At 40.2% G+C, this 9111-nt stretch overlaps 1 non-coding gene across 1 annotated transcript; it reads left to right on the plus strand.

Annotated features, from left to right (window-relative positions):
- Window positions 1-1535: 1535 nt before the first annotated feature.
- On the plus strand, window positions 1536-1641 carry LOC129041848 (small nucleolar RNA U13). Its single transcript, XR_008503979.1, has one exon. It is a non-coding gene; the product is annotated as a small nucleolar RNA U13 (small nucleolar RNA).
- Window positions 1642-9111: the final 7470 nt, after the last annotated feature.

Raw genomic sequence — 9111 nt, forward strand, 5'->3', positions numbered from 1 at the left:
GACAGAGTTCAGCTTCATTAAAGGGAGCTTTCAGGTAAAGTGGGAGCTGGGGTCTGGCTGCCAAGATTTTAATGAATTGCTTCAGATATTCTCTCTGGTGGCTTCCACTGTGTTTAGAAATTTGAGAAAAAAAATCTATATACAGAACTCATGGCAGTTGGACATTAAAAATCTGCCACACACACAAATATCTGTCATACATTTCTTTTAAAATGGCTAAGTGCTACTCATGAAATTCACAAAGGATTTCAGGAAGTCAATGTGTATATTTTAATGAAAATATTTCTGTAATAGATATTATTTATTCCTTGTCATCAATTTCCCTGTGCAATTAAGTCATATGATTATTTTGCAAAAAAAAGTTTGATTTTAGTAATTTTTTTCCTAAGACCAGTTAATGGAAGTTTCTTATTATAGAGGAAAGGATAGTCATTTAAAAGGTAAAAATAACACTTTTCATTAAGCTTCTCCTGTTATTTGACTATGGCTTATTTCAGTCAGTTTTGGAGAATTAAATTCATACAGCACAAGGCCAATAAATGCGGTTAATTTCATTATGGGTTTGCAGTACAGTGGGGGGAAAATGCAATCTAATGTAAAGCCCTTGCATCTTTTAATTCAGTGTTTTAAATCAAACTTACCTATGTTACTAAAGTTTGCCTACAGCACAATACAAGATGATAGTTCCTTATGTGGGGGAAAAAGAAGAAAACTTCATGAGACTTCAGAAATACCCAGTCCTTCTGATAACATTTATGATTTAAAAAAATATTTTTCGGCTGGGCGCAGTGGCTCACGCCTGTAATCCCAGCAATCTGGGAGGCCGAGGCAGGCAGATTGCGAGGTCAGGAGATTGAGATCATCCTGACTAACACAGTGAAACCCTGTCTCCACTAAAAATACAAAAAATTAGCCGGGCACGATGGCATGTTCCTGTAGTCCCAGCTACTCAGGAGGCTGAGGCAGAAGAATTGCTTGAACCCAGGAGGCGGAGGTTGCAGTGAGCCGAGATTGCGCCACTGCACTCCAGCCTGGGCGACAGGGTGAGACTCTGTCTCAAAAAAAGAAAAAAGTATATATGTTTATTTCAGGCCAGGCATGGTTGCTCTTGCCTGTAATTCCAACACTTTGGGAGGACCTGGAGGAAGGATCAGTTGAGCCCAGGAGTTCAAGACTAGCCTGCCAAGATAGTGAGACCCCGTCTCCACAAAAAAATTAAAAAATTATCCGAGTATGGTGGTACACACTCGTAGTTCCAACTACTCTGGAGGCTGAGGTGGGAGAATTGCTTGAGCCCAGGAGGTGGAGGTTGCAGTTAGCTGTGATCACGTCACTGCACTCCAGTGACAGAGAGAGCCCCTGTCTCAAAATAAAATTTTTTTTTCCATTTTGAAACAATCACAACTTACAGAAAAGTTGGGAGTTTAATATAGGAAACATTTTTTTCTGAACTATTTGAGAATAACTGCTGATTTGATGTCCCATTACTCCCAGATACTTTAGGATGTATTTTGTACAAACAGGAATATTCTTTGATCCTTTCGTAGTTCATAAGCGTGATGATCGGGTGTTCACGTGCTCATATGTGACATGTGCCACCCTCGAATCTTGGTACAATGTTCGGACATTACCCATCTGACATGAAAAAGCTATTTAAAAAAAAAAAAGAACATTCTCCTATATAACCACAGTACAAACATCAAAATCAGGGAACTAACCTGGATTCAGTACTACCACCTAATCCTCAGACCCCTTCCTTTGTAGGAAAAGAATCCAGGACAGGATTATGTGGAGCATTTGGCTGCCATGTCTCTCTAGTCTCCTTTCTGGAACAGTTCTCAGTCTTTCAGTGGCTTTCATGACCTTGACACTTTAAAAGATTACAGTTCAGTTATTTTGTAGAATGTCCTTCAGTTGGTTTTGTCTGCTGTTTCCTCATGATTAGATTAAGGTTATTCATTTCTGGAAGAGGTTGTATCCTATGATTTCCATTTTTCCTATTACTGATGATGTTCACTTAATTAAAGTGATATATAGCAGGCTTAATAAGTATTTTGTGGGATAGTATTTGGAAACTAGATGTCCTGTTCCTCAAACTTTCAACGTATATATATGTATTTTTAATACATATATTACATGTATTTTAATATATGTATATATTTTAATGCATATATCTGTATATACACAGATATCATATGCATATACATATATATGTATCTATATTCCTATGGACTTATGGTTTCTTGTTTTAATAGGTTATACTTCTTTATTGCCATTGTGTATTTTGATGTTCAAATTGTCCCAGATCTGGCCAGTTGGAAGCTTCTTCATGTAACAGCGCAATGGGTTGATTTTGCCCTGCCCAGATAGAGTCGATTTATCAAGACATAGGAATTGCAATAAAGAGTTCAACTCATGCAGAGCTGGCTGAACAGGAAACCAAAGTTTTATTATTACTCAAATCAGGGACTTGGGTTTTTAGGGATAATTTGGCGGGTTGGGGGACAGGGAGTGGGGAGTGCTGATTGGTCAGGTTGGATGAAATCATAAGGAGTCCTCTTGTGCAGAGTCAGTTCCTGGGTGGGGGCCGCAAGACCAGATGAGCCAGTTTATTGATCTGGGTGGGACCAGCTGATCCATGGAGTACAAGGTCTGAAAAAGACCTCAAACACCAATATTGGGTTTTACAATACTGATGTTATCTATAGGAGCAATTGAGGGGGTTAGTGATCTTGGGGTTTCTGGCTGCATGACTCTTAAACCATAATTTCTGATCTTGTATCTAACTTGTCCTACAAAGGCAGTCTGGTCCCCAGGCAGGAAGGGGGTATGTCTTGGGAAAAGGCTGTTATCATCTTTGTTTCAAAGTTAAAGTTAAGTTCCTCTCAAAATTAGTTTGGCCTACATCCAGGAATGAACAAAGACAGCTTGGAGGTTTGAAGCAAGATGGAGTCAATTAGCTCAGATCTCTTTCACTGTCATAATTTTCTCACTGTTATAATTTTTGCGACAGGGGTTTCATTCACACTGGCTCCTGTGTCCTTCTGACATGTCCTCATGGTTCGTTGAGCATGTTCTTGCTTTCTGGCACTACAGGGTGTTCCAGGTTCATCTTTCTTTGTGCCAGATGTGTTGACTGATATAGGGGCATTGCTGCTCCCCGATGTTCAGTGGACAGAACTAAAGAATATATGTGTGTATGTGCATACATGCATATGCATATTTATTATGATATCTACCCCTCTATCTCCCTGTCATCATCTGTGTATTAAAAACTATGTTGGCTGGGCACGGTGGCTCACCGCCTGTAATCCCAGCACTTTGGGAGGCAGAGGTGGGTGGATCATGAGGTCAAGAGATCGAGACCATCCTGGCCAACATGGTGAAACCCTGTCTCTACTAAAAATACAAAAATTAGCCAGGCATGGTGGCACGTACCTGTAGTCCCCGCTACTCGGGAGGCTGAGGCAGGAGAATCGCTTGAACTCGGGAGGTAGAAGTTGTAGTGAGCCGAGATCGCACCACTGCACTCTAGCGTGGCGACAGAGCGAGACGCCATCTCAAAAATGAATAAATAAATAAATAAAAACTATGTTTACCCCAATATTTATAATTCCAATCCAACACTACAGCTATTTTTTTTTCTTTTTTGTGACTCTTTTGCCTGCCAGTGAGAGACATGGCTCACATTATTCTTAATATATTTACTTAAATAATTCAACCTCGTCTCAGCTCCCACTCCCATCCTTGGCAGATGCCCTCTCTAAGCCACGTGAAATCTGACACCCCAGGCTGGACAACCACTCCTTGCCCACTCATCCACCTGCATGGCCCACATGGACACACTTCTCACCCTACTTAGTTAGACTCTGACATCTCATGCTGGGTGACCATTCCCTGGTCCCCACACCATCCCCCAAGGGTAACCTCTTCTCCCTGCTTGAGTTCTGACATCCAAATTTTGGTCAACACCTTGCTCCAAACCCCTGTGCAGAGGCTTGCTTTTCTTTGTCTAATCTAGCAGTTTTAGGATGGAATTGTTTAGAAGGGGAAGGGGAAGGAATAAAGTGTGAAAAGTGGAAGGAAAAGGAGGAAAGGGGAAGAACATTTATGTGGAAGTCATAAGATTAAGTTTCTGTTTGAAAATGATACAGTTTTAATAAGAGAAGAATCAAGCCACTTAAAATGGAGTGTTTTCTGACTGATATAGAATATAACATCCTTTCTTTCTTGGTCATTACAAATGATACTAAAATCCATGTATTCATTTATCCTGTGAAATGAGTTATCATAGATGGCAACATAACTTTCATATGATTATGTATTTCTCAGATGATCTATTTATATTTTGTACATTCCATTGTTCTATTTGAGATATAGTAATTCCATACAGTTAATACTTGTTCATCAACAAAACTTTAAAGGGAACTTAGTGAAGCATTCTTACTCTCAGAAATATTTAGTACTCTATTTTCACCTCAGTTCTTCCTTGTTCCTTTGATTAAATCAGATATAGTTCCTTTAGAATATTTGAATTGTTATCTAGCCCATCTTGTTAAATGGCAGTTCTTTATCTCCTGCCAAGTCATAGGGCTATCATTCCATAGAAAATTTCCGTAAAAAAATCTGTGTCAGTCTTCTTTTCAACAAATTTCAGGATGAGTGCTTTCACTTTAACATCATAAATAATAACCAAGCAGATTTAAAGAGTTATTCTATTAATCATTGCTAAACTCAGTGTCAGCTTTCTAAGAAAACAAATAAAAACAATATGAGTTCGTGACCAGCCTGACCAACATGGCAAAACCCTGTCTCTACTAAAAATACAAAAATTAATTGGGTGTGGTGGCGCTTGCCTGTAATCCCAGCTACTCAGGTAGCTAAGGCAGGAGAATCGTTTGAACCCGGGAGGCGGAGGTTACAGTGAGCCGAGATTGTGCCACTGTGCTCAAGCCTGGGCAACTGAGTGAGACCCTGTCTCAAAAACAAAAAACAAAAAACCAAAAACAAAAAGCAACAATATATGATGGCCCTAAGCATGTAGCCATCTATGTAACTACACAGGACAAAAATTAGCAGAAGTTGTCAGGAAGATGGTCCCTTAAAGGCTGAACAATAATTTTATAGTCAAAATCTGAGTGAAGCTACATTTTTAAAAATTAAGCTAGTTTTTAAAATTGAAAAGCTAATGTGTGCCTAAGGTTAAACAAAAACAAAAACAACAAACAACCTTCACTGAGTTACATTCCCCACAGAAAACTATTGTTAACAGTTAGGAGTTGGGATAGTCCTTGGAATTCCACTTGTAACTGTTAAGAAGTAGGACTATATCTTCTATTTTAAAACATATCTAAATAAAACTGTTAGATGAAGAAAATATGTAGGGTGTCAATGTGCTTCATTTTTAGGACAGAATTAAAAACTGCTATGAAATGACTGCAAAGACATCTTTATTATAACAGCACTTGGAACTGGCAATTCAGGAATTATTCATCTTGAACATCTTATGTAGTTTTAAAAATTCTCTAGAAAAACCACAACTGTTTTCATCTTCTCTTGTATAAATCTTTAATACTATTCTTGAAATTATACTAAGAAGAACACTGAAAAGTTAGTGAACATATGTAAAGTAGATCACCTTGATTTAGGATGCCTATTTATTTTATTAGGATCACTGTGTTGTGCTGTGCACAGAGTAAGTGTTTTGGAGGACTCATATTCCTCTACCCCCTTGCCTACTGCATCTTGGTGAGGTCTCTGCTCTGCAACAAATCAACACAGGCTTGAAACTCACTAATCCAGTCACAAAGAGAAGGAAAGAAAACCACCTCCATTTAAAGTACCAGATAGCTAGACCAGTGCTTCCCAAACTTCAGTGTGCACAAGAATCATAATTTTGAAGATTCTGATTCACTGCATTGCTTCACTTCTTTTCTTGCTTTGTGCTTGCATCTCTACTATAGTGTAAGCACCTTTATCTCCTCCCTTTAGCTTACTGATTCTCTGTGGCTTGTTACTAGAACTTGTGACTCATGGCATGGTTCAAACTTCTGGAATCAATATTTACCTCCATTTTAGGTTTCTCCTCAGATACAGACCTTTAGCTCTGGTATATCTTCAAAGCTAGCCATTTCATGCATATCCTCACCTGGTCCTCTCTATGGTGGACAGTGAGGCAGCAATACAGAGGTGGAAAGATCCTCACATTAAGTAGCAGAATGTTGCTATTCAAAATGTGATCTGTGGACCAGCAGCTTTGGCATGACCTGGAAACTCGTTAAAATGTAGACTCTTCAGCACCACCTCACCCTGCTGAATCAGAATCTACCTTTTATCAAGATCCTTAAGTGATTTGAATGCTCATTAAAGTTTGAAAATCCCCGATTTAAGATGCTTTTGGCACAAGTAACAGAAAACCCAACTCAAAATGGCTTACATAATACGTAGAATGACTTTCAGGTGATCTAATCCAGAGGCCCTTAGGTTTTCAGGGCTTTGCAACAAACTCTTTTTGCTTATCTGAGCTTTTTCCTGTAAGCCTACTCCCTCAACATAACTTCATTTTATGTTAACAATACAAAATATAGAATGTGTTCTAGTAAGTGTTCAAACAAAAACCTATTATTATAGTGCTCTTTGGCCTGTGCCCTAAATTTTGAAATGGTCACTCCTTAAAAATTGAAACCCTTGGTTGCAAGTAAAATAAAAGTCTGACTCAATATCATTTAAACAATAGGAAATTCAACATCTCTAATATCAGAAAGGGCAGAGGATGGCTCCAAAAATAATTTACCAAGGTTTCTCTTCTCTGCAGTTCTCTGGACTCTCCTGACTCCAATGACTCCATTTTCAGTGTGCTAGATGGCTGAAATTCCAGCAATCATATCTAGACCCCGAAATAAAGACTGAAAGGGACCATCTTTTCCCATGTCTCTTGTTTTAAGAATGGAGAAATCTGTCATAGCACAGGTTTCCTTACAACTCAGTGGCCAGAATTGGGTATCATACTCTGACAGAGATCTCTAATTGCTTCTGAATATCTACTTTCCCCACCTTCTTTAGTAACACTGTCCTGATTTTTATCTGGGCACATCACTGGCCAGGTATATTTCCTTGCCTCCCTTGAAAGCTACATTCGGCCATGTGACTAAATTCTGGTGAGTGAAACATATCTAGAAATGTTGTGTAGAACTTCTGGGAAGTATCCTTAAAAGAGAGGTAGCATCCTCTTTTTATTCCTCTCCTCCCATTCTGATTTCTGGAATGCAGACGTGAAAGTTGAAGCTTCTGCAACCCTCTTTGATCATGAGGACAAGGGTACACTCAAGATCAGGTGGAGCAAAGAACTGGAAGGAGCCTGGGTCCCTGATAAATTCAGGAACCTGCCCTAAGAGCTTTATTCTGCCTACCTCCAGATAGGTGACAGAATAAAACTTGTGTGTTTAATTTACTGTTAATCTGAGTTCTTATTAACTTCTGGAGAATCTAATCCTAACTGATACACATGCCTTCATATAGCACCCTCATGATTTTGGCCACATCTTTCTATTATTATGTTATTATTTCTCACCTTCTTTACATTGGCTTTTTCACTTAATTTGAAGAGAATTTTTTATATGATCACTGCTTGACTATAAAATCAGTTCTGCCTGGCAAAAATAGAAGTTAACTGCAAAAATAAAAACAATGGAAATGTATTGAATTAAAAAAATTGGCAAACAGTGTTTCTGTATGACAAAGGCAATAAGCTTATTTGATATAAAATAGTAGTTGCATTAGCTCCTCGGGGGCTCCAGTAGCCTTCCTTTAATTCACTGATAATATTAGCAGCTTCATTAGGCATTTATCTTAAATCTGCATGCACTTCCCAGGTGGGAGGACTTTCCTCTGTATATGGTGGTGAGTAATGCAGTTCTACCTGAAATCATCCACTACCTCAGTTGGAGAAACATGTCTCTAGGAGGGAAAAAAATTCAAGACTTTCTTTTACATTTAGTTGGAGTAGTTTTCAAACTTAGTAAGCCTAAGAATCACCAGAGGCTCTGGGTAAAATGCACATTTCTGGTCTTGTCCAGGTTTAGAGATCAGGAGTCTGCATTGTAAAACAGTATCCCACGGGGGGAGGGATAGCATTGGGAGATATACCTAATGCTAGATGACGAGTTGGTGGGTGCAGCGCACCAGCATGGCACATGTATACATATGTAACTTACCTGCACGTTGTGCACATGTACCATAGAGCCTAAAGTAGAATAATAATAATAATAATAATAAAAATAATAATAATAAAAAAAAAAAAAAAAAAAAAAAAAAAAAACAGTATCCCAGATGACGTCAATACAAGTAGTTTTCAGACCTTAATTTCGGGAAACATATGAAAAAGCATTCTTTATTACTGTATTCACTCATTCTTCAGTAATTGTCGAGCACCTTCCAGAGTGCTCTGTTAGCCCCTGGTGGGAGGCAGAGGGTTTGCGTGGAGACCTAAGATTCAGTTTTCATGTCTCAAGGCATCAAATGAGATGCACTAGAGTTAAAAGGCAAAAAGGACGCTGTTTGTATCAAGCTCTTTAACCCTTTTTAGCGTTTCTCTTACAATAGGATCACCTTCGTCACACGCTCCCAGTTGCTACTCATTACCTTAATAACACTAATAAAGCACCACCACCTCGAAGCTGGAGCGAATAGGCCCAAGAGACGGCCTACTTCTGTGGTGACCCTGAACTGCTCCAGAGGACCCAGCTCTCTCAAGCCAAGTGGGTTCCACACTTTGCTGCATAGTGGAGGCACTAGGAGAATAAAGAAAATAGGCCGACCCTCCAGGTTTGGAAGCCACTGGGCTAGCGGCCTCGCCAGGGCCCTGAGGCGCCCACGTCCTTGCGCCCTCTATCCTCAGCCCCGAGGGTGCGCGCGGAGGCCTCCTGCCCCGGCGGGCCTGGTCCTAGCGCCCGGTCCTCCCCGCCCCACCGCTACCCGCCGTGCCCGGCTCCGGCTCGGGCGCGGGCCGCCGGCGGCTGAGGGCCGCCGGCCGGGAGGAGGTGGTGCCGGGGCTTCTCAGGCCAGGGCGCCGCAGAACCGAAAGCAGCAGGGGGCGGGGGAGAGGAAGGAGGG

This window comes from Pongo pygmaeus, chromosome 6, assembly GCF_028885625.2.
Source record: "Pongo pygmaeus isolate AG05252 chromosome 6, NHGRI_mPonPyg2-v2.0_pri, whole genome shotgun sequence".
Taxonomy (NCBI): Eukaryota; Metazoa; Chordata; class Mammalia; order Primates; family Hominidae; genus Pongo; species Pongo pygmaeus.